This window comes from Cyanistes caeruleus, chromosome 1, assembly GCF_971803275.1.
Source record: "Cyanistes caeruleus chromosome 1, bCyaCae1.hap1.1, whole genome shotgun sequence".
NCBI lineage: Eukaryota > Metazoa > Chordata > Aves > Passeriformes > Paridae > Cyanistes > Cyanistes caeruleus.
The window spans coordinates 28952424-28976186 of record NC_141701.1 but is presented as its reverse complement, the minus strand read 5'-3'; the positions used below and the strand labels follow the sequence as shown (position 1 = coordinate 28976186).

Here is a 23763-nt window from a genome sequence, read left to right as displayed (position 1 = left end):
AAATTAAACAAGAGCAAGGAAGGTGAGGCAAGGGAAACAAGACCAAGAGAATGAAGACAGCCAGCCAAAACCAGTGATTATGGGTAAAAAAACCCAAGCAAATGGGGGACAGTCTGCATGGGGAGCACAGGAGTGCAGGGAAAATCTGTGAGATGTTTTGGTTGTTTTATTTTCAGGCACCTCACACAGTCTGGCACCTCAGAGGCCACATCAAGCCCCATGTCACAGCCTGAATGACACCAACCAAAGCAGCAGAGCTCCTTATCTCTCTGGCTTATGCACCATTCCAATTACACTGCTTGTCCAGGCCCAGGGCAGGCTGTCCCCATGGGGCAGCTTCCTGGCTCAGGACCAGGACAGATAACCAGGGTGTCCCCAGGGAGCTCTCCAGCTCTTGTTCCAGCCCTGCCTGAGCTGCAGCATGGCCCACCCCCATCCCAATGCCTGCCTCTTGTTTTTTGCAAAGAAGCCTCATGATCAGGTAAGGCTACAAAGGCTGCAGCAAAAGCACGTCAGTACATGCTCCTCACTCCCCACGGATTCCCAAAACTAAAGCAACAAACAAACAGATTCAATTACCAAGACAGACACTAGCCCAGTTCAAGGGGATTGGTACATCCATTACAAGGAGATGCTGGAGCTGCAGCCTGATCACATTTACATGAAGAAATCACTTTATGCAAATCTCTCATCCACGGGTGAAGGCTGTACAGGAGAGGAGAAAGCACTGTACAGAGATTCACGGCAGATAGGCAATCATACAGTTCAGTTATACAAGACATATAACCTGGGGAGAAAGTGTGTGGCTTCAAAGTCATAAATTATTTACAAATAATACAGCCTTCTCATGAAATATCCAGAAGGCCAAGCACCTATTTTTCACATGATTTTTCTCCACTTCCACAAATCACAGTGAAACTGAAGATGAATATCTTATCAAGAATGAGCTAGGTCTGGGGGAGGATGGACTTAAGAGTGTGGAGTTAGGGGTTTGCAGGCTGGACAACATGAACAGGAGGCAGCAGGGCTGCTGTGCTCACCCAGCTGGAAGGGAAGCATCAGAAGCCAAAAAGGAGGGAGCTGCAGTGGGCTGAGGAAAGGAATTGTCCACCTGGTTACTCACAGCCTCCCAAAACTGTCACTGCCAGCCTATTCAAAATCAACACCTGATTTCCATTAAATATTTCAGGGTTTTTGAAATGAAACCCATTCCTCATATTCACAAATCACAGCTGTGGCATCCACATGTGTGGTGTGTTTTCTGTCAGCAGTGATGCCTCTTCAGAGCACTGGTCTTGCTCTGTACAACACATGGTCACACCTCTGTATTCAATTTTCAATTCTCCAGCTTTCTTCAGCATTTCTGTTGTGATACCTCTGCAATTTAACATCTTCTCATCTTATCCAACACACCACCTGCCCAAATTCTCCTGCAACGACCAATTCGACTGGGTTACTTTTTCTGATGTCCTGCCTAGTGACCCTGTGTGCCTTCCAGTGCTCTCACAGGTATCAACCATTTCAAAGATATATATACAGCTCATAATTTTCTTTCATGTTGCAGACTCTACTCTTCAAAGTCTTTTTCAGATCTTCATGCTCAGCTTGCATCCAATTCAACACAGTTTGGCTGGAGTGGGTTTTTTTTGGGGGGTTTTTTTGGTTTGTTTTTTTTTTTGATCATTAGGGGCAGATATCCACCTGCTCAAGGATATTTCTGTAGTCTGAGCAACTCCTAACATTTGTGCTTTCAGCAGACCACCGTTTCTGCCTGCTTATTATATACACACGCCTTAAGTGACTTTTACAATGTGTTTAAGCAGCTTCCCATGCTGAGCCTGAGGATACTAATTTTCTCTCTTCTGACATTCTCTTGTTTTCAACTGATCTGCTATTTTTGTGTGGGACAAGTACTTCAGTGTATAAAAAGCCCTTGAGGTTAAAAGATACATTTTTATACACTAATTCAGAATTTTTCTGAAACTCTGCAAAGTCTAGGAGGGCATTTTCTTTGTATTACAGGTTTGCCTAGACGCAACAGCAATGTTATTCTTGAGTTCACTACTTGTGTCACATGTGCAGCCAAATAAGGCAAATAAAATACAACAGAAAAAAAGCCAATTTATCTTACTAGCTACAGCTATGTCTTATTAATATCAATTGGTTGCAATAAAAAGATAGAAATACCAAAATATTTCTTCTCAGCTTTAGGACTGCAAGATTTTTACATGACCAAAATTAAAACTAAATGTACCTCTTGTATAATAAAGAGCAAATGTAGCACCAAGTGTTACTTCATCCATGCAGTTACCTCTCTGTACCAGGGGGTTATATGTGTAATCCCTCCAAAGCCACCACAGGGTATTAAATGCAAATTAAAAAGTGACATGAAATCTACATTTTCAGTTATCACGGAAATCTTCTCAGTAGCTATTGCTAATGTACACCTATGCCTGTCAACATTTGCAACCTTGTGGTTAACAAAAAAGTCTGTTTCTGAACATTCCTGAGTATTTTTAAATCAACTAAAATACCATATGAACTTAAATCCCCCCAAGCATTTTTCTTCTTATGTGACACACTTTAGGTACCAAAGCCAAAGTACAGAATCTCTTTTCTGGAAGAAGGGATATTTCTCCTGGCTAAACTTCTTCCTACCTCAGCCTACATCTACTTCCTAGGTCAGATGGAAAAAGAAGAAGATGTCACCCATTTTACAGCTCACTGAGGTCTCAGCCACTCTCACACATGCAGCTGTTTCTCTTCTGAAGTCTTTGCTAGTGCAAGTATATTCAAATCTTAAATTGTACATAAGCTCTTGTGAATGCCTTTAATTGAGGAAGACCTATGCAAAGGCTTGGATTTCACACCATCCTAAAATAGTAACGCTACTTCTCCTTTGGGAGAACTGCACAACTTATAAGACTGCTCCTCTTTTGCCTCGAAAAACTATCCCTGACCTGGAAAGCCTACCATAAATCCACAGTCTCCAAGGATTGCACTAGAGCAATAACATTTACACTGAGAAGGCAGCACCCGTATGTCTAAGATCAGGCTCTCAGTGAATTCTAAAAATTTAAAAAACCATGAATACAAAATAAATTTATATGCAAAATGCTTCAGTCCTAATTTTTCAAACAGAGACTGAGGAGATAAACACAAATTGAACATCAACAACCGAAGGGTAACACTACTGTTGCTATCCTGTTGACAAAGATTAAAGCTATGCCTGTAATTATTAGAAAATCAGCTTGCAAGGCAAGGAGAGGAGTCTGAGGTCACTGATAACAGCTCCACTCCTCACACATGCATCAAAAGCAGCTCATTTGGTAGGGTTTGTTTCCAGGGGTGTTAACTCACCAGAAGGAGGGAACATGCAGTGGTACACCTAACCATCGTGGTTTACAAAAGCCCCGCCTGTAGACTCGTGTTGATGAAAGTCTCCTGCCTTGAGTCTTGGGTATGAAACTACTAAAGGCCCATTATTAATATGACAGCTATGCTCAGCACCTCATCTGCTGTGCTGTGGAGCCACACAGGCTACGACGCCAGCTAAAAAGCACTTGAAAACACAGTAAACAACAGGCTTTAAATTAAAGGATATGCTTCAAAAAGGGGTTTGCACAATAAGCATTATTTGTCCAACATTTACAGGCTCAAGTCTCTGCAAAGAATGAGATTTTCCTTTATTTTTCACCTGCATATTCAGAACAGTAATGAAGTAAGTGCTCCTTTGCACACATCCTGCAGGAACAGGAGACAGCAGATACTGCACACCTGCTTTACAATCCAGGGAACCTGTAAAAGATTTTATATTTTAAAAACTAAAGGTGAAAAAGTGGGAGCAAACTGAGAAATGCATCGCTATCCTTTTTTCATTGAGAATGAAGAACCTTTTTTAAATTTTTAGAAAACAAATTAGACAGCTGTTATTTTAGAACAGGCTCTCTTAAAAAAATCTGTGTCTGCAAAGAAGGAGGTACAGAGGTAGTCCCTACCACCTATTCAGCACAGCTGCTAAAGAGTGCAGTTGTTGCTGTCACAGAATCAGAGTCAGGTGGGAAGGGACCATTGGAGCTCACTTGATCCAACATCCCTGCTCGACTAGAGCCTCCCAGAGCTGGTTGCCCAGGACCATGTGCAGGTGGGTTTTGAATACCTCCAAAGATGGAGACTCCACAGCCTCCCAGGAAAACCTGTGCCAGTACTTAGCCACCCCCACAGTGAAAAAAAAAAATGTTTCTCAGTGTTCAGAAGGAGCTTCCTGTATTTCTGGTTTTGCCCACTGCCCCTGTCTTGTCACAGGGCACCACTGAAAACAAAACAGCCTGGCTCTGTCCTGTTAGTGCCTACCCATCAGGTAGTTCTACAGATTGATGACATTCTCCCCTGATTCTTCTCCTCTCCAGGCTGAACAGTCCCAGTTCTCTCAGCCTCCCCTCATATGAGAGATGGTCCAGTCACTTAATCATCTTCATGATCCTTTGTGGGACTCCCTCCAATACATCCATTTCCCTTCAGTACTGGGGCTCTCAGAACTGCTGTGGCCTCACCAGTGCCTAGAAGAGGGGCCAGACCACCTCCCTCCACTTGCTGTCAGTATTTTGTCTAATGCAGCCCAGGACACAGTTTATCTTTGCCACAAGGGCTCATTTGCAGGCTCATGTTCAATTTGATGTCCACCAGAACCCTGCACCTTCTCTGCCTTCCCCCTGCACATAGGGGTGTCTGGGGCTGTTCCATGGGAAGGACGTGGCACTTCCCCTTGCTCCCAGTGCCTAGCACTCAGAAGCTGAGCTCTGGATGTGGGATAATGCCTAGCTGCTCTCTGCAGCAGAGCAGAAGGTGGCATGCTCTGGACATAGCACTGCTCAGCTGGGGCCAGCCACAGCAAGAAGCCAGACTCTGGTCAGCATGTAAACGACCTGTGATCCTTGATCCCATGTTGGCTATATGCTCCAGCAGGGCCCGCTTTACAGTCTGCACTGTATCAGCATCTCCTCATTTAAAGCTCCAGGGGCACAGAATTGCCAGGCTGTGCTTTTGCAAGTTAACCCTTTCCTGTACCAAACACCATCACTCCCAGAGCTGAGGGACAAAAGTCCTTTGGAGAGGATCAAGCAGAAGGGCGAGAAAACACAAGTTTAAGTTTCAGTCCCAGCGCTCCTCTACTGCTAAACTGAAACACCAGATACAGGAAGGAAGAGAAAGCAGCCTGAGCTTCTCCCTGACACCAAAACCTCACTCTTTACTACACAACTGACTTAACAGCACTAGTTTTTTTGTAAGAGCTTGCTCCTTCCTGCACACAATCAGGCTGGTACACACATGCAGGCACACACAGGTACTGGAGTGCTAATAAAATCAGGTGTTTAAAAGGTATCAATCTCACAGCTCTTGTCTTGATCATTTACCCACAGCAATCTCCACACTTATTTTTTCTGAATTCAGTCCTTTTAAGTGCCAGATTCTGAAGAACTGCAGGGAGCATAATTTTTATTAAATTATGAACATTAAAACATTAAGTTATACCTCAAAAAACCAATTTCCTACTGCCTATGGACAGATAGCTCAAGCCCAGAAATTTCCAGGGGTTTTCTGTGGGCACTTTTTTGGTTGGTTTTGGGGATTTGGATTTTTTTTTTTCCTTAAATTTTTTTTTGGTTGGTTGGATTTTTTTTCTCATTTCTCTAGAATCCAATGAAAGAACGCCTTTTCTGTTTAAAGTGGTTGGGTTTTTTTAAGCACCAGTGTAATTAATTATACAAGCAAATGCTTAATATAGAAAATACAATTACTCTGTGGAGCAAGGCACATATCATGCTGGCTGGAACATGGAAACTGCCAAGACTTTGAAATTCTGCTTCTCAGGGAATCACACCACTGCAATGTATAATTTCTGCCTAGCTCAGAAAAACAAGGGAAAACAAGTTTTCTTGTTTACTGTGTTTCTTGAATTAAATATTTACTGCTGATTAAAACTAACAACTTGTGCTAATTTCACCATTGTCCAAGAACTAATATTTCAGTAATTTCTACAGCTGGGAGAAGCAAAAAGTGACAAGGATTTCCAGGTTCCCAGATTGCCAGCCATGAGGTCCAAGCCTCCAGGGCTTTGATGTCTCTGGGTAGCTACAACCAGCTCCTTGGGCCATCCCTACAGGAGTTTGGAAGTTCCATCACCCTTTTCACAGACTAGGCATCTCCATCCTACAGATATTGATGTGCCTATTGAGAACCAAGTGCCCCATGTTACTTGTGCAGTCTCTGACTGAGTGCTGAGCAAACGTGAAACACAGAAATGCTGAGTTATTCGCTGCCTGCCTGCTTTGCCAAATAAGTAATAGAGTTAATTATGCCCCATAATAATGGCTTTCCATTTTGATAGGAAACCAATCCTCTGCTACTAGTTTGCGTTCTCCAGTTCTTCTCCAGGGGTGGTTTTAGCCAAACCTGTTGAGAAGAATAACAAGATCACTTGGAAACCAGCGTAACTGGTCAGGTGCCACACCAGACCCAGATATCACCTCCTCCCCTATCATTCCCCTGACTGTTACTGCTGATCAATTCCTGGTACATTAGCTTTCTAGGAATGAGATGGACTTGTCAGGCAAAATTAAAGATGTAGTCACAAGTGAGTAAGAGCTTCAGGGTTCACTCACACAAATTAAAATATACAATTGATACCAAAATGTAAATCAAGAGTATGAAATTGAATCTCCAAGAATTGAAAAAAGAAATTAATTATTTCTTGCACTTCAGTCAGTATAATTGACTGAAACAATTTAAAAGACTTGACAGACTGTCCACCAAGATACCCTGGAAAACCAAACTGTTGTACCTCTACATTACTAGCACAAAATCATTTCCCAATGAACTGGCAAATTTCATGTACTAAATTGCCAGGAATATTTTCTTCCAAATTCAGTTATACTTATAAAGACTAAAGGGTGACTAGGTGTTTGCATACCTTTTGATTACCAAGGACACAGTTAAGAAAACAGGTAAAACAGAAGGGAAAGAAAATCATATTAGAAAACTCCAAGTGCATTAACAGATAATATTTGAAGTACACATGTAGTATAGGTGGTCCATAGGTTACTGTTTACTTCAGGTCCACATGCATAATGTCACATGCTGCTGCTCCCTTGAGTGATTAATTAACCCACAGAGAAAAGCTCTGTGACAAGTCACTTCACAAGTCACGAAATGGAGGTCACTGTGCCAGCCAGCAAATGACACATTAAAAAGGGGGAAAAAAGGCAGAAAATGCTCTTTATGCTTTCCACTTCAGTACAAACATGAGGGATTTATTTCACTAATCCATGGCTGGCAGTGTCCAGGCTACTTGGAGCTGCAGAGACAGAGAGAAATATCCAATTTTCAAATCCCCTCCAGCTACATGAAGGTAAGAAAGAAGAGTATGTCTGCCCCCACAGAGCTGTTATTGCACCGCTGCCAGCACCATCTCCTGAAAAGGCTGAGCTAGGGGAAGGGACAGCCCCTCCTATGACTAGGGGGGGGTCAATTAAGAGAGCCAAGATACTTCCAAAATATACCTTTTTACAGGGTTCTCATTTGTAGTTTATTTAGCCTGTCTGACTACAACATTACATTCCTGTATGTAGAACATGAAGGGAACTGCACAAGTGACTTTGCCTACACAAATATCAGCTTACTCAGACTCTTTAAACATGAGGTCACAATTTACCCTTCTGAGGGCAAAGCAGTGTCCTTTCTTACAAAGTGTACTAAAAATCAGGCAATATTTGACAGCACATCAAAGTGTGAGACAGAATACACACACATCCAGTTTGGCCTTTCTGTGTTTTCTTCTTTTTCCTTAGGCAAGCAAATCTATAAAGCCTCTCATTTAATGTGTTAGATTAATAAATGATGAAGCTACAAACACGAGAGCCCCAACCTTCCATGGTGTGTCTCCAATTATTTTGCATTTAACAAGAGTAAAGGAAAACTGATTTAATCTCTGTAATTGCCAAACTAAATGACACAACCTTGCCTATTATAACAGATCAAAACAATACACGTGTATTTACCAAGTTGTTGTAAAAACTGTAATTTTTACCCTGAATAGCTTTTTATTAAGCTTCCATTTAGCTTCCATTTGTGGAAAAGTAACTACCAAATGTTGCAGTGGAGGCCACAGAGACTGTGCTTTTCTCCACAGCTAGGCTCAAGATCACAGCTATTTTTAGCTAAGCTCTCTGACAGCATTTCAAAAGAAAGTAAAACTATATTTTGGAATGTGCTTGGTGAATATCCCAAACTAAAGTAAGTCATTCTAGTTTGAAGGCTCTAACAGTCTGAATGTTGGTCTGTGCACTCCACTAGAAGGAAAAGTTAGCTGTCGTTCACTGAAGGAAGAAAGTTCTGGAGACAGTGCAGTTTGTTAGGAAATCACCCATAAACATCATAAGTAGCAAATTCTTTAGCAACCTCTTCAGCAATGTCTTCCTGTCCCTCCCTCCCACTCCAGTCTCCTAAACCAGTGTGCCTGGGGTGCAGCCTGAGCAGTGGCTGTAGGCACCAGGGCTCCTCTGCACCCCTTATCCCCAAACCTGAACCCCTCTTCCCCCGCCCTTAACTCCTACTCTCACTGACCTCCTCATTAACTCTCCCCCAACCACAGCACAAGCCCTGGAAGAAGGCTTCAGGTTATCCTTCTCCATGCACCTTTTCCACTTGGAAATCACCTTGCTTGACGTGAGGAGCGGCCCACTACCGGCAGCACCCCAGGAAATGGTGTAAATTCCTCTTCAGCCCTGGCCCCTGGCACGAGCCCTTCCACAGTCTCTGGAAATAGCCCTGAGGCAGCTGAACACTTTCCTTTGCCATGTTTTGTGGGCACACTCCAGCAGTGGCTCACAGCTGTGTGGCAACAAGCATAGCCGGGGCTTTCTCTCCTTCAGACACTTCTGAATGATGAGCCTCTAATCCCTTTGGCTTCAGCTGCAAAACTCCCATTGATTGATAATGGATTTTCCACTGATGTAGAATCGGGCACTTCGACTAGACCACTACGAATTAACAGAAGAGAGCTCTGTTAATCCTTTATAAGCAAGCTTAATCTTGTGGTTTAGAGAAGGAGCGAAGGCTCTGTTCTTTCCAGTATCAGCCAGAATATGATTACCATTTCAGAAAATCTTTTTCATTTTCTTTGATTGATCCAATATTTCTTTGGAAGACATAAATCCAGACACCACCACAGATGCATACTTCTGCCAAGTAAAAAAGGAAGAGCTTGAGCTACGAATCCTGAAGCTGAAAGCTGGGATCAGCACTCTAGGACTTCCAGTTAGTCCACAGAAAGTGCTGTCATCTAGAAACAGCAGTCTGACAAAGCCTTTATAGCATTCACCTTTCAATTAAGAAGAGTAACATCTGAAAACTCACATTAAAATAGCTGTAAGACTTGTTCGGGTTCTCTCTCAGTGATGTGATTTGATCATTTCCTGTACATTAGCAATAGTTAGGGCTATTAAATGCAAGCAAGTATTAGCACCTTTAAAGACTCTTGCAGAATCTGGCTAATAATTCTGAAACAATCAAGTCATCAAAAAGATGAACTGAACTCACATTAAGACACTTTTTCCATTGAAACAAGATTTTGTTAGATCAACTCAGACTTTAGGTCAGTGGACACAGAATTGTGGTGTTTTTTTTGCAAAAAAAGGAAATTCATCACTGTGCACCAATGTCTGGTAAATGGGAACTCACTCTCACTCCAGTGAGGAAGCACTGCCCACCAAGACTTGTCCCATTTGCAGCAAACAGTCAGTGCAAGGATACTTAATGGTATCCTTAGCAGTAAAATCATGAAAGATCAAGCCCAAATCTTACAGCTGTAATTTGTACTGAACAGCAAACAACCCTTAATCTGATGTCCTGCAGCACACTAGATGCAAACATTTCATCGATTTAGTAATTCATCGTCTGCACTGCTTCTATGCTGGGATGCAAAGAAGCCTTAAATACAGCAGCTCAGTGGTTCCTCTGAAACACTGGAATGCCACGTATCTCCATAAAATGTTTATCTCTGTCAAGCATTTCACTGCCACTGTTTAGCTGGATGACCTTTGGAAGGAGAAGCGGAGGCTGACGTGCACCTTCATTAAAGCAGCGCCTCCTTCTTCCCCCGCCTGCGAGAACAATGAGCGCGGGAGGGAAGAGGTGAGCAATCCACGGAGTAATGAAGAGATTTTGTTTCAGAGGGTTATCAATTATTTATGAGCAAATCCCCAGATGAACACATCCAAAGCTGAGCAGTTTTTAATACGTTTGACTTCTGTACACACAGCACAACACAACCAGATGCAAGCTAAACTGGACTGGTGTGATTATTTGAGGTGCCAAACAGTGAGTTCAGTCTGGACAATAATAAATCACCATTATGTTTTTCAAAGTACGATGGTCTCCTGGATTTAAATCTCTCTCACAAAAGTCCTCTGAGACTCACAGAAATCATTCTTTACAGTATTCCCCATTCATCAAGATCTCAGAAAAGAAAAATCTCATCCTGAAGAATTTCTGTAATTATGCTGATATAGTTATCTAAATAGTCTAATACTCAAATTCTAACATTGCCTAGCTGTGACTGGGATTTTATTCCACAATGGGATTTAATGGATCCGAATTTTTCCTATTAAGAAAATATAAGACCAAGTGAAGGTCTTTTTCTCCAGAACAGGGTTTATCCTTTTTAAAACAAAGACTTGCTTTCAAAGTAAAATTGTTTTACAACTGCGTTTTTTAAAGAGAAGATCTGAAAACTCTTTCCATGACGTGGGAAAGACAAACATTACATATTCTTTACAAGCAAGGGCAGTGAAACCAAACAGTTGCATGTGCAAGACATTTGCACAAAAAGTCATTAATCTGTTTACAAATGCTATCATTGAAAACAGTCATCCTGCAGGACTTGAAATGAAACCCAATCCACTGGCACACAGTAAATGCCCAGATCTGCAGAACCTTTGAGCTCCAGTTTCCCACAGCTTCCAGCCAGCAAGATGCTGCCAAAGTCACCACCTCCACTGCAGCCACACTCCAATGATCGTGTCTATGGCAGCTGTCATGATGGCCCTAAGGCCACCTTTAACACCCAGCTCAGGTACTCTGGGGCACCCCAGGATGAGCCCTACAGAGCAAGCCCCACAGTCAGGTTTGCACCTGGCCAAGCAGTGGCATGCCAGGCACAGGTGGCCCTAGAGGAAGGCAGCCAGTCATCCTGAGTTTGGGGGGCTCTTGATGCAGCCTGGGCTGAGCACAGCCAAGGGGTAACAGACAGCAGGCCCTGCCTCTTGGAGCCTTGTCTGCAATCTGCCTTCCAAAGGGAAATGTCTGGGGAGACACTCATCAAATAATACATTTTACACTACACGTGGAATGAGCATTTCCTGCCCTAACTGCACAACGCCCCAGGAGAAGAGCTGGGTCTCATGTTCTTGCACTCTCCCCTGTAGGCCAGCATTCACCTCAGCATCTGCACAGCTCCAGGAGCAAGCTCCATTCCTGGCCTAGCCTGGGTAGACTAAACTGCTCCAATATTAAAACAAAAAAAAAAGCCACTTAGAAATTCATTTTAGAATTGTTTGCATTAGTTTAAAGGGTTTGCTATATATTTGGATGAAAGAAGCCCATTAAGTACATCTATATTTACTTCATTACAATGTGGCTCTTGAAGTTAGATGAAAAGATTTACCCTGGCCAAGTTTGTTTATTCATCAACATCAGCTAGATATATTTTCAAAGGCTTATCCTCATCGCATTTACATGAAAGCACACAGTTTGGTTTTTTTTTTCCCAGCAGTTGTAAGGCGTTCTGAGAGGTATGAAAGGGCAAAAGAAACTTTAGTGAGAATTACAAAATCAAGGAACAGTAGAGGCACAAATCCTATAATTTCTGCTTATTAATGGGGGGGACCCACTCTTTTCCCACCTGGAGTCATTCTTCTCATCCTGCAGATGTATCAACAGCAACAAATAACAGCTGGATGCTCAGTCCCCTGACTCAAGCCCAGATGAAGGCACCTGGCACACTGCTTACCCACAAATACCACAAGGGAAGTGTTAACCCCTCCTCAAGCTCAAGATCTTAAGCAAACATAGCCTCCCAAGTTTCTAAAGTATTTCTCTGCACTTTGACAAGAAAAATCGGATATTTTTTTTCCCCCATAGGTGGAATTGAAGATGAGCTCTTCATTACTGCTAGCAAAGTATGAAGTAGAAGCACAGCCTACCAATGATTGAAGCCAACTGTACAAGTCCTAGCTATCTTTGACAGGAACTCAAACATAACTCGGTACTTGCACGCCTTTATTATCAAAATTTTATCGTCAAGTTATTTAAATATTTAAATGACATTTATGGGCTATCTTTCCTCATGAGTTTACACTTTCCCACGGAAGACTTCCAGAGCGATTAACAATGCTGATCTTTATCCTTCACACTGACTATTCATTCATCCTTTCTAAAACGAATACTGCTTACATATGACCCAAGAGGGCTGTAACAAGGCAGTATTTATCCCCACTAATAATCTGTTGTGGCTGCTTTAATTAAAACTAGGTTATATCACATCCATGAAGCAAAGGCGCATCTCCTGTCGCTCGTCATCCACCTCACAGCTGCGCTTGGTGCACCTTCTCAGGAGCAAGCTTTAGAGGTCCCACCACCTGCAGCTTGCCCAGCCCTGCCCCGGTAGCTGAAGGCACAGTGTTGTTGCCAAAGAAACTGCTTCACCACAGAAGAGAAGCAGAATGAAACTGCAGAGGGGTTTGCAGTCTGGGGCCTTGAGTGAGTCACAGAACACCTGCAGGCTGCCATTCACCCCAGCTCACAAGCAGGGCACCACTGCTGGCATGGCACACGGGGATTTTGGGAGGTGAGGGACCAGGGGGAAGGAGCGACCGACAGAGAACCTCCCGCACAGCACAGCAGTTCAGAGCATGAGGGGTACTAGGATGGATATGGGGAACAGCAAGGGCATCTCAATTATCTGCAGTAAATTGGCAGCCAAATCAGGATTCAGCTTCCTCATCTGTGTTGCTTCATGATGCCCACATGACTGCATAGTGATTTCAAAATTTAGAGTTTGCCTCTAGTAGTATTGCACAAATGAGTGTGTACTGTTTGCCCTTTCCATGTTTCACTCCATGCAAGAAGTATCTCATCATAAGAACATTTACAAATAGACCATTTTCCCATGGAAGAAACTTGAGCTTCTTCCCTCACCAGAACTTTTTTGGCATTACACCCAGTACAAGGCCTGCTACTGATGGTATCCTTGGGATGCTGGGATGGGCAGCAAGCAGCCAGGGCAGCTTGCCTGCAAGCCACAGGCTGTGCAGCCAGAGCTTCACCCAGCACCCCTCTCTCCCCTGCTGGCTCCACCCAGGGCCTGGGCCAGCAGTTGCCATACATTCAGCAATGGCAGAGAGGCATTCCCCATCTCAGCTTAGCAACCTGGGGATAAGGGTGAGTGGCAGCACCCTGCACCCCTTCCCCCTGCCTGGGCTCTGTCCCAGCCACAGCACAGCCACCAGACCACAGGACACCTGTCACTCCCCACCGCCGCTCCCAGGCCGAGCTACTCTCGCATCCTGTGACTGAAACCAGCCCCACTCTCAAGGCCTGGAAGCAGAGGCATTGCTATAGAGGCCTCGGTAATGCTACCTGACTGATTACTTGTTTTAATTGTCACATGGTTTTCAGTTTTCTTGGTCTATTAATCTTATTCTTTCATTATTTTTTACAGTTACAAATGATATGGGTTTGGAACTACTTTGGAAAAGCCCCTCAGTTGTCTGTCCCCATCCTTACTGGAAGTAAAAGAACTGTCCTGTTCCAGCCATTGAACTCTACAGCACTTTACCATGGCCATCACTGAGCTGATAAAATCATTTAACTCCTTTGTGTGTCAATGAAGTTCCCAGTGCCCTGAGAAAGAGGGTTCCTTAACTAAATGCCACATCCAGCAAGAAAAACTTGATTACTTTTCTTGTGGACTCCTCAGTGCTTCCTAAAATATAAATTAACTCAAAGATCATCAATATTTCCTTGTTTAGGACTTGGACTCCATTTGCCACTTTCTGATCAATATAACTTTAATAACAGAATAAATTCAGAACTTAAATTATCTAGTAGTAGTCATTCGTATACAATATATGATCTAAGGCCACATTCACTTTCAAATGCCTGGCAATGAGGCTTATGAGGAACACTGTGTCTTAAAACACAATGAATTACCTGTTTCTTTTCCTCATTAAACGGCATCTCATAAAAGGAACCAAACAAAAGATAGGTGAGTTCAGTGACTGTCATATCCCACAACCTTTACTCATATGAGCAAAGTGTTGCCGCCAGATCAGGTTCTCATTTGGAAGTTGCACATCCCCATTGCTGACCTGAATATTGATTTTATGTTAATAAAAATCTGTGTTTAAATGCTGGTAAAATATAAAATTGCTCTAGTACTTCAGACCTGCAAGGTGTTACACATACTGTACTATTTTCTTTTTCAATGAGTGCAAAAGACACTCACCCTTTACAGGAGATGCCCCACAGCCTGCAGAATTTGTCCTTTGTTAAATAAGCTAAAACCTGAATTAATCACTTTTCCAACTAGGGGAGGCACTTTTGCTATAATGAAGCTGTGCACCTGAAAAAATTTTAAAGACGTTAAATAAAACCCCCTGGAATTTGAAATGTCTTGTTCTCTGTTGGCTAAGAGAAACAAATACAATGGCAATGTACTTCCATTTACCTACTGGGTATCTTTAGCAGCATTTGCTTCTACAAATTCTCTTAACAGATGCTGCTCCAATCATCACTTATCTGCAACACAGACATACTTTGAGAGGACTAAGGAGGATTTGCCACTGGTTTCAAGACAAAAACAAGCACGCTTATTTTTTTGAAGTTTAAGTTAATAAAATAAGAACTCTGGTTAAAAGTTAATCAAGCACAGCTGCTAGGCTTCCTAGGTAAGGGGGGGGGGAAAATATTTTCTGCCAAAATTCTATCTTTGCTCTGTCTCACTCTTTTTCTGCATTTATTGCTTAATAGCTTAGCATTATTTCAAAGGCTATTCCTTTTACAAATCTAATCAACTCGTGTATTCAGCACCACAGATGATACATTACTCTCCTGAAAACCAAATCTCTTAAGGCTAGATTAGAAAGAAAGGTTAAAGAGCTCCATCATTCAAAGCACCATAGTTCAGACACCTATAAATCACTATGTTTGTTTATTTAGCTAATTGGCCCATTAGTGTCCGCAGCATCTCAAGCTGCACAACTTTCTGCTGTGACCGTGGGCCAGTTTCTCCCTTCCCTCTCCGGAGCCCTGGGAGCCGAAAGCTCGGCGCAGCACGGCCGGCACACCGTGCGCTAGGGACAATCTGCGCTGGCAGCTCCCTTCGAGGAGCAGCCCCCACTCGCCCCGGCGACCCCTTCCTTCCTCCTAAAGACTTTCCAAGCCCAAGAGCAGATACCACAGTGAAACAAACTGGAGCCTGTCACTGCGCAATAGGATTTCAATGCAAACACGGCTCCGGGCTGGCTGGCAGCGGCTGGCTGGGGATGCGCGCAGCCGACCCCGCCGGGGCCGTGTCCCGCACCTGTGCCCGCAATTCCCGGGATCCCCGCCCGTGCGCCGCCCTGCCCGCAGCGCGGACCGCGGCCGGCCAGGGCAGCCCCGCCGCCGGCCAGGGCAGCCCCGCCGCCGGCCAGCCAGGGCAGCCCCGCGGCCAGCCAGGGCAGCCCCGCGGCCAGCCAGGGCAGCCCCGCGGCCAGCCAGGGCAGCCCCGCGGCCAGCCAGGGCAGCCCCGCGGCCGGCCAGGGCAGCCCCGCGGCCAGCCAGGGCAGCCCCGCCGCCGGCCAGCCAGGGCAGCCCCGCGGCCAGCCAGGGCAGCCCCCGCGGCCAGCCAGGGCAGCCCCGCCGCCGGCCAGGGCAGCCCCGCCGCCGGCCCCCGCACCGACCGCACCGCCAGCCCCAAAACACAGACGCGGCAACTTCGCGCACCGCCCCCAACTCACCGGGAGGCGCCGGCCCCGCGGAGCGCTGCGTCCCCGGCTGCCGCCTCCCGCGGAGCGCAGCCCGCAGGGGCCGGGCAGCGGCGCGGCCAGGGACAGCAGGGAGGGGAGGCAGCAAGTTGCGGCGCGTCTCTCGTCTCTCTTCTCTCCTCTCCTTTTCTCTCCCTACCCGCCTCCTCCTCCCCCTCTCTCCCTCCCCCTCCTCCGCCGGGCGGGAGGGTCGGGGGAGGCGGCGGAGGGGCCGGAGCGCGGCCGCGGAGCGCGGCGCGGGCACTGCGCATGTCCCCGCGCCGCCGGCCCCGGAGCCAGCCATGCGGCGGCGGCGCCGCGGGCCGGCAGCGAGCGCAGCACCCGCATCGGCTCGGCACGGCACGGCACGGCACGGCTCGGCACAGGCATGGCACGGCTCGGCACGGCACGGCTCGGCACAGGCATGGCACGGCTCGGCACGGCACGGCACGGCTCGGCACGGCTCGGCACGGCACGGCTCGGCACAGGCATGGCACGGCACGGCTCGGCACGCCCCTGCGGGGGCTGCGGGGCCGCAGCGCCTTGCTCCGCTGCCCAGCCTGCGGCACTGCCGCGGCCCCGGGGCGCCTTGGCCGCCCCCGAGCAGCGGGGAGCAGCCGGGGCCGGGCCGGCGCTGCGGCGGCGGATGCTGGGGCCGCCGCCCCGATTGCTGCACGGAGGGCTGCGCGGCTGGAGGATGCTCCGGTGGCCGGCCTGAAAGGGAGGAAAAAAGGAGGAATTGAAGCATCCTGGTCTTGGTTTTTGGTTTTTTGTTTGTTTTTTTTTTTTTTTTCTCCTCGTTAAGTAAGTGTAACTAAGGAAGACAGGTATTTTGGCAAAAGAAATCTCGGCATAGTTACTGGTGTTTTTTTAATGTTGTATCGAGATCTTTAAGCGAAATAAATAATTGTATTTTTACATGATGTAGGGAAGCGCAAGGGCTGCAAGTAAAAAGCACTGTAAGAGCAGAGGCAGGAAAGGCTGCAAAAGCAAAATACCTAACTGAGATCTCTGGGGATTTTTTTAGGGAAATTGCATAATTACTACGAGTTTCCACCCATATGTAAGGATTGACTTAACACCCAGTGAGCTCTTACTTCCTGAGAATAAGTTCAAACCCCATATGCCATTCTGCAATAGCAGTGCTGTCAGATGCATGGCTGGCTCAAGGTTTGAGCCTGGATCTGCATTTGGTGTTTTCCAAGCAAGGATTTCCCTGTGCAGGAAAGTGCTGGTTTGTTGCTTGGTTGCTTTCTTGTGTTTTGTTTGTTTTTTTTTTTAAATACAAATACAGCACTACCACCAGCATTTTCATTTTCACCTAATCTTTGGCAAGATTATAGCTCAGTTTATTATTTCCATGCATATCCATCCAGTGAATCCTCAGAACTGATCCTTTCTTCATCCTGCCTTTCATTTTTGCCAGCTGTTGGGTTCCTCTTTTGATTTGTTAACCTTTTTTTTTTAAAAAAAAAACGTATTTTTTAAACCTTTTTCAAGCTGTTTATCCAATAACTTCTGTCTGCATTAGGTGATATAGTCCATGGTTAGCAGAGTCCAGCCCATCTAAGTTTGTCCACATGGCCCCTGCAACAAAATGCATATTAATCTAGCATGTAACCTGCCAGTTCTTGTAATATCCAGCTGATGGTTGTCATTTTACCAGCCTGGTGTTGCTTTTCTTCATGTTCCTGGCGTGCCACTCACTGCACTGGTGCACTGTAGCTGACCTAATGGTGTTTTTTTCAGACTGTTTTCCCCAGTGTCTTTTACCCACAGTTCTTGCAGAAAGTTCCCACCAAATCATTCCATTAGAAACGAGAAGAGTTTGTAAAACCCCTAACACCTGTACCCACATCCCACATAGTGACTCTGCAATGAGCCCAACTACCCAAGAGACTTTAACTCTTTCACCTCCAACTGGTTTCTGGTTGCTGTAGCCAGTGAAGATTTGCACATGTGGAGTCTTGCATCGGCACTTTTGTTCTGCCTCTGCATTCTTTCATCCCTGACTAGTGGTTCTCCTGCTCTGCTCAGGCCTTGAAAATGTCCTGTAAATGTCCTATAAAGAGTGGTGGGCCATCATAGCCATTTGGTGCCTCTATAGTGTCTTCAGTTTAAAGTATGAATTGTGAAATTGTGATCTGTAGGAAATTTTGGAGTGTAACAGTGGTCTGTAGGTCCAAAAAGACCAGAAACAAATGTTCTAGCAGTTACTCCACTTCAGCTGTATCTTTTTGCACAGTCTGATGTCATCAGCAAAATACTGTTTTCGTTGAGTCTTGTACAAGGGCTGTACAAAGCATGCCAGTACACTGAAACCCAGAGGAACTTTCCATCTCTTTAACCCTACCATAGACATTCCTGGTTCCTCCGGATAGTTATTTGCATTTAATTAGTTGTATAAAATCCTTTGAAAATCATAAGCTTAATCAAGTCCCTGTATTTGCTTTTGAACAAGAGTCACTGTGTATGGTATAAAAGGGTATCACCATACTAATCTGGACTCTCACCTTAATCTGTACTCCTGTCAAAATGGAAACCAAGCCAGAGACAGTTCCAAAGGAGAGGGGAGGTTTTTGCTTGCCTCTTCCTTTCTTCTCTCCCACCTCTCATCTCCCCTTGGCCCTCCAGCTACAAATACCTTTTGGTTTAATTTACCTGCTTGTGCATTTAGGAAGAAGACAGTATTGGATGTTTCTCTTTTAAATCTGGGGAAGTAGAGTTTGCTCATTACCTAACCTTTTCTTGCAGCCCTTGTCATCAGACAGGCTGGCCAGGAAGGTCAGGAAGGAGAGATGCAGAGAATGAGGGACAGGAGCTTACGATTTCTTGACAAAAGGGAAGGATCAGGCATTGGATTCAAAACAGAGGAGTAGGAGGGAGGTGTAAAGGTGATGGGTATCTGGTGGAGATGGAGGGATAGGAGCTATAGGAGCTGCACAGGCAATAGGCAAAGATGAAGTCCTTCCAAAAGGCTGGCAAAAATCAAGCAATCACAGATATGACTAATTCTGCACTCCAGAAGAGTGAAACTATTCCCTCCTGCCATTTCTGTGACAGGCACTCCCCAAGGCCCCCACTGCTGCTAGAGCTCCATTATCTGAGGCATCGTTCCTCACACCGGTGACGTGCTCTCTGCCACAAGGGCCTTACAGTTTAGCATGACCCAAAATGCAACAAAGGAGTGTAACAAAATATTGTACAAGACCAGGAGAGGAAGGACAACTGGACCCTTGGATGCCTACATTGCATTTTACCTTATGTAATGTCACAGTTATAGTCAGAAGTAAATAACATACAAGTAATGTACCCTCATAGCAGCAACCCACCCTCCGTCCCAGGCATTTCCACTGTCTTTTTTTCCCATTTGAGAATGAGGAAGTCCCAAGCACCGGATTTAACCTCCTGTCCAAGGGCCTGTTGTTGGTAGTAGTTAGGGCAGAAGGCTAACACAGGCACAGCTGAAACACAGTGCGTGCTGCTAGAGGTCACAGCCTTTGACTTGTGACATTCTGTGAGAGCAGCAGTAAGGAGCAGCTGGACACATACAAGCTTTGCTCTGACTCAGCCTAGTGTAGCCCGTCTCTGTCCCTTGTTCTGCCCTGCATCGTATTGTCACAACTCTCTGCAAATGAGCTGGGTATAGAAGTTACTTTTCAGCTGGACCAGTTCCCAGCCTAGCTCCCAGGGAAGGCATACACATACTCTGCCAGCCAGTGTGGGAAGAGTGTCAGGGGCAGGCAGGGGGGCAGCAGGGCCCATAGAAGCTCTGGAGATGTTCTGCTCCAGAGGCACAGGACTGGCCTCAGCCGTGCTCGTGCGAAGCAGGTTGTATTACTGAACGGCATTTTCAGATGCCTAAAATGGATTTTGGTACTCAAGTTGAATACCTTAGGTTTCATTTTCCTAGGATGGTAATCATTAAGCCAGCAGTTCACCTCCACCAGAGTGAGAAGGCCCTGTTCCCTGACGTGCAATCCCATCATCTCTCTTTTGTCAGCCCTGCTACCTGTGAATAAATGAAGCCCTTCAGTCGCCAGTGTTGGTCACTAACCAAGCAGAAACGTGACCCTGAAAGAAACAGCTGCCTGGTTTTCTGCTGTGTCATTGAGTTGTATCAGCTCACAGGCAAGTCAAATAAACTCCAGAGCCACCAGAAATGAGGAACCAGGCTCTTTGGCTGGGAAGAAGGTTGGGTTAGAGGAGAAGGAACAAGACTTCTCCCTTATGGCAAGCTCAAGCCACTGGATATGCTTAGGTGCTCACAGATGCATCTTGAGAGGTCAATTTACATGTGTTAAACAGGGAACACACAAATTCTGTAGGAGCTGGCAGTGCTGCAGTTTGCTGCAATCCCTAAATTCACTCCTATTTTATATAACATCATGGTCCTAGTTCCACATCTCTTATTCATGTAGAAATATTCATTAAAGAAGTTTTAGTAAATAATTGGAGAAAAATCTGTTCTCAGCCTGCATACTTCTGCGCTTTGAGGAAACAAGTATCTTTTGAAGATATGTTGAGGTACATCCCCTAATTATCATTTGTATATAGTATAAATAAAACTCATTACAAAGAGAATGCAACTTTAAGCCACAGAAGTGTAGCTTTTCCATGAGTTCCTAATGCAGAGCAGTACCCTGAGTTTAAATGAGCCTTTTCAGTGTCCCTCACCCCTGCCAGTTCCTGGGATGAAGTGTGCCATACCTGCCTTAAGACAGGGAAGATGTTCATCCTTGCTAAGCTCCCACTTACAGCACACTGGAAAAAAAGTTCAAATAGACTGTTGTGTTTCTTTCTTCATGCCAGGCCTGCATCATTCCTAACTGCTCATCCCTTTAGCATGGACTTTGTCCTGACTTAACAGAGCGTATTATGACTGGCCTGGAGCTACCCACAAAGATAGCAATTACTCTATATATTGTTGGCCTGGTTTTCAAGAGGCCTGAGCAATCCTACTTCTTCAAGGAGAAAAAGGGCCCGAGGACACCATCACCTCTGGAAATCAAGCCATTAGGGATAGGAAGAGGATGTGAAGGAAGGCATGGGGGCTTGGGCATTGCTTCCATTCAAGGAGCACATCAGTAGGAAGCTGCCACAATCAAGGGAAGAGAGTAAATCATCTAATAGAACTTTCTTACAGGCCAAAAAATCCTGTGAAAACCTGTATGGCTGCACACCACATCTCTGAAAGCAATGACAAATCACATTATGGTTGAGGCATGTGAAATAGTTGTGTCAAAGCAATGCCTCCTGGCGTGGCCGATTTGACTGAGAGAGACAGTCATCATTAGTGCTGCTGCCTGGTTATTGCTGAGGCCTTGAGGGCAAGTCAACTATCTTCTCACTGAAGCATTGGGCTGAGGCTTCCTCCAAAGGACAGAAATGTATCAAATAGACAAAGTCATTCCTTGTGATGCCACCCACAGGGGTAGCTCACTTCCATGCTTTCCACCGAGGAAGAAGACCACAGTAGTCGCTGTATCTGCTGAGCAACACCTGGAGCCACAGTCAGCCTTTGCTATATTTTCTATATGTTCCCTGCCCCTCTGTAGCAACAAGGCTTAGCAAATAACTGATCCTCTCAGTGTGGGACCCAGCTGTGGCTTCCCACTCCCCTTGCCAGCCTTGGAGTGCCTGGACTTGGCTGTGATTACTCCCCAGCAGCAAAGCTACAGGGCAGCAGGGCAAGGGCTGCTGTACATCTGCCCAGCACTTTTCCACACGCAGCTTTCCACACAGGAATCCTATTGTCATGAGACATTAGATGTTTTAGGCTCATTAATTCTGGTGACACAATCCAGAAATGTATTTTTAGAGGGAGTGAGCAGGTGTCAAGGCAGCGTTTTAGCTGACAGTGCTACAGAATAGCTATTCAGGAGTACTTGGTTGTTCTTTGTATCTTGATTTGTTGCTGAAAAATATGGTTATTCTTAATATTTTACCTCTTCTTAGATTCAGGAATGGCCTGGATGAGACAAAGGGAAACATTTTCACCCTTGAATGGACTTTTATCTATCAGATTTTTCTCAAGGAAACTGGAGAAATGGTACTAATGATTCATCTGTAGTATTAATTGTAGATGATGGTTGGGAAAAAGAACAAAAATAAGAAATTAAAACTAATGATTGTAGCAAATTGAGAAAATATTTTGGTTCAGAAAATTACATCAAAATCATGTGCTTTTTTTTCCCACAAGTATTAGAAATCTGCATAAAAATTATTCAGTCAGAAAATTGGTTGCTAGTGTTAAAAATAATGAAAATCTATATTCACAGTTACAAACTATTTTCATAATTTTTTTTTTTGCATAACTACCTTAAATAAAATCTTCAAGGCTATTGTAATATAATCCTCCATCAGTATTTTTAATCTGCTGGACAAAAATATGTAGGATCATAGAGCTCATTTTCTAGGAAAAACAATACAGTAAGTGAGTTTGACCCAAACCCCTCTGAATGCAATTACTAGGATGGCAAACTGGCTTCTAATGACAGTCAGAAGCATCATGCTTGAATCTACAGATTTTTTAATTTGTCCGAGCTCCCACTCTTTTTATTTGTGTAAGTACCTACAAATTTTAGTTTGCAGCAGCAAAATTCAGGACATTCTGTTGGCCTTGGGAAATTAAGGACTGATTTCTCATTGCTGAATACAGACAGAGATGCTGTATAGAGGCTGAAGTGATCTTTACAAATGTATCAAAAACCCTGTGAAGAAATTCATTACCACAGAGGAACCTTTTACATATATGTGGTCTGACCACAGGGCAGGTATTTGGAAGCAAATCAAAACTGAGTAGACAAAAAGATTTTTCAAATTCACCAATACTCACTTCAATTAACAGCCCACCTGCTAAGTGTAACAAATCTGAACATGTTGTGATCATTAATGCTCTAAAATAGCCTTTTGTCAAAAAAAAACCCCAAAACCAAACTTGAAACAATGTTGAAAGACAAACCAATGCCACTGTTAACTGTCTCACATACCGAGGTAAAAAAAGGTTGATTCTTGAAAAGGCTAAAAAAAACTCCTTGTCTTTAGGCTAAGAATGATTAATTTTTACTCACAAATACATCAGAAAAATATGGAGAGCAGGAAGGAGTGCTGAGCTCTGAGTCCGGAGCAAGGGCTGTGGTGGTGCATGAAGAGATTTCCATTTCTCAAGGTGAACGCTGTCCTGCTCTGAGACCAGGAATTAGTGGACAAGGTACTGCAACCCCTTCCCACCCCAGATAGGAAAGGGCAGGGTCTGTCTAAGTGGTTCAAGGTCTGGGCAAGTAAGGGCTAAGGTCCGGGGGCGGGGAGAGGGTGTTAGTGAAGAGAGTCCAGGCAAATGCTCCATTTGAATGACAAACGCTTCACCAGTGTGACTTCTTTTCACAGCTGACTGCATTTAGGAAGAGGTTTGAAGGATTACAGCCCGAAGCGGTTGACCTTTCCCACCTCCCTTTCCAGGAAGCTGGAGGTCAAATGAAAGGTTCTGAGTTCCATGGCACACTAAACACCACGTGTTTTTTTGGGTTTTTTTTCCTTTCTTTCAGACTTCTCAAATGGCTTTGAATTGTCAAGCAATCAGAAGTAAAGCCTGGAAGACCTGAAAAAAAAGAATAAATTTTTTGAACCTCATTTACGGTTATCTATATCTCCTGCCTCTGTTGATGTCCTACAAATAAGAAGAAAGGATTTTTTTAAA

General features: G+C 44.7%; 1 protein-coding gene and 1 long non-coding RNA gene across 4 annotated transcripts in view; both read right to left on the bottom strand.

The window, feature by feature from the left end:
* PAG1 (phosphoprotein membrane anchor with glycosphingolipid microdomains 1) overlaps nucleotides 1-16342 on the bottom strand; it is a 104661-nt gene extending 88319 nt beyond the window's left edge. Inside the window, exon 1 of one of the 2 annotated variants that reach the window (XM_086884028.1) lies at nucleotides 16059-16342. The gene's annotated coding sequence lies outside the window, so the exon portion shown is untranslated. The remainder of the gene's footprint in view (nucleotides 1-16058) is intronic. The other variant, XM_086884049.1, reaches the window with a different exon arrangement.
* Nucleotides 16343-16747: 405 nt separating this feature from the next.
* LOC147655408 (uncharacterized) lies at nucleotides 16748-23421 on the bottom strand. Of its 2 annotated transcripts, XR_015285384.1 has the most exons (3): nucleotides 23138-23421; nucleotides 22386-22440; nucleotides 16801-22131 (listed from the first exon to the last, which is right to left on the bottom strand). It is a non-coding gene; the product is annotated as an uncharacterized LOC147655408 (long non-coding RNA). The 2 variants fall into 2 exon arrangements; XR_015285385.1 differs by lacking the exon at nucleotides 22386-22440 and having other exon boundaries at nucleotides 16748-22131.
* Between the last annotated feature and the right edge of the window lie 342 nt (nucleotides 23422-23763).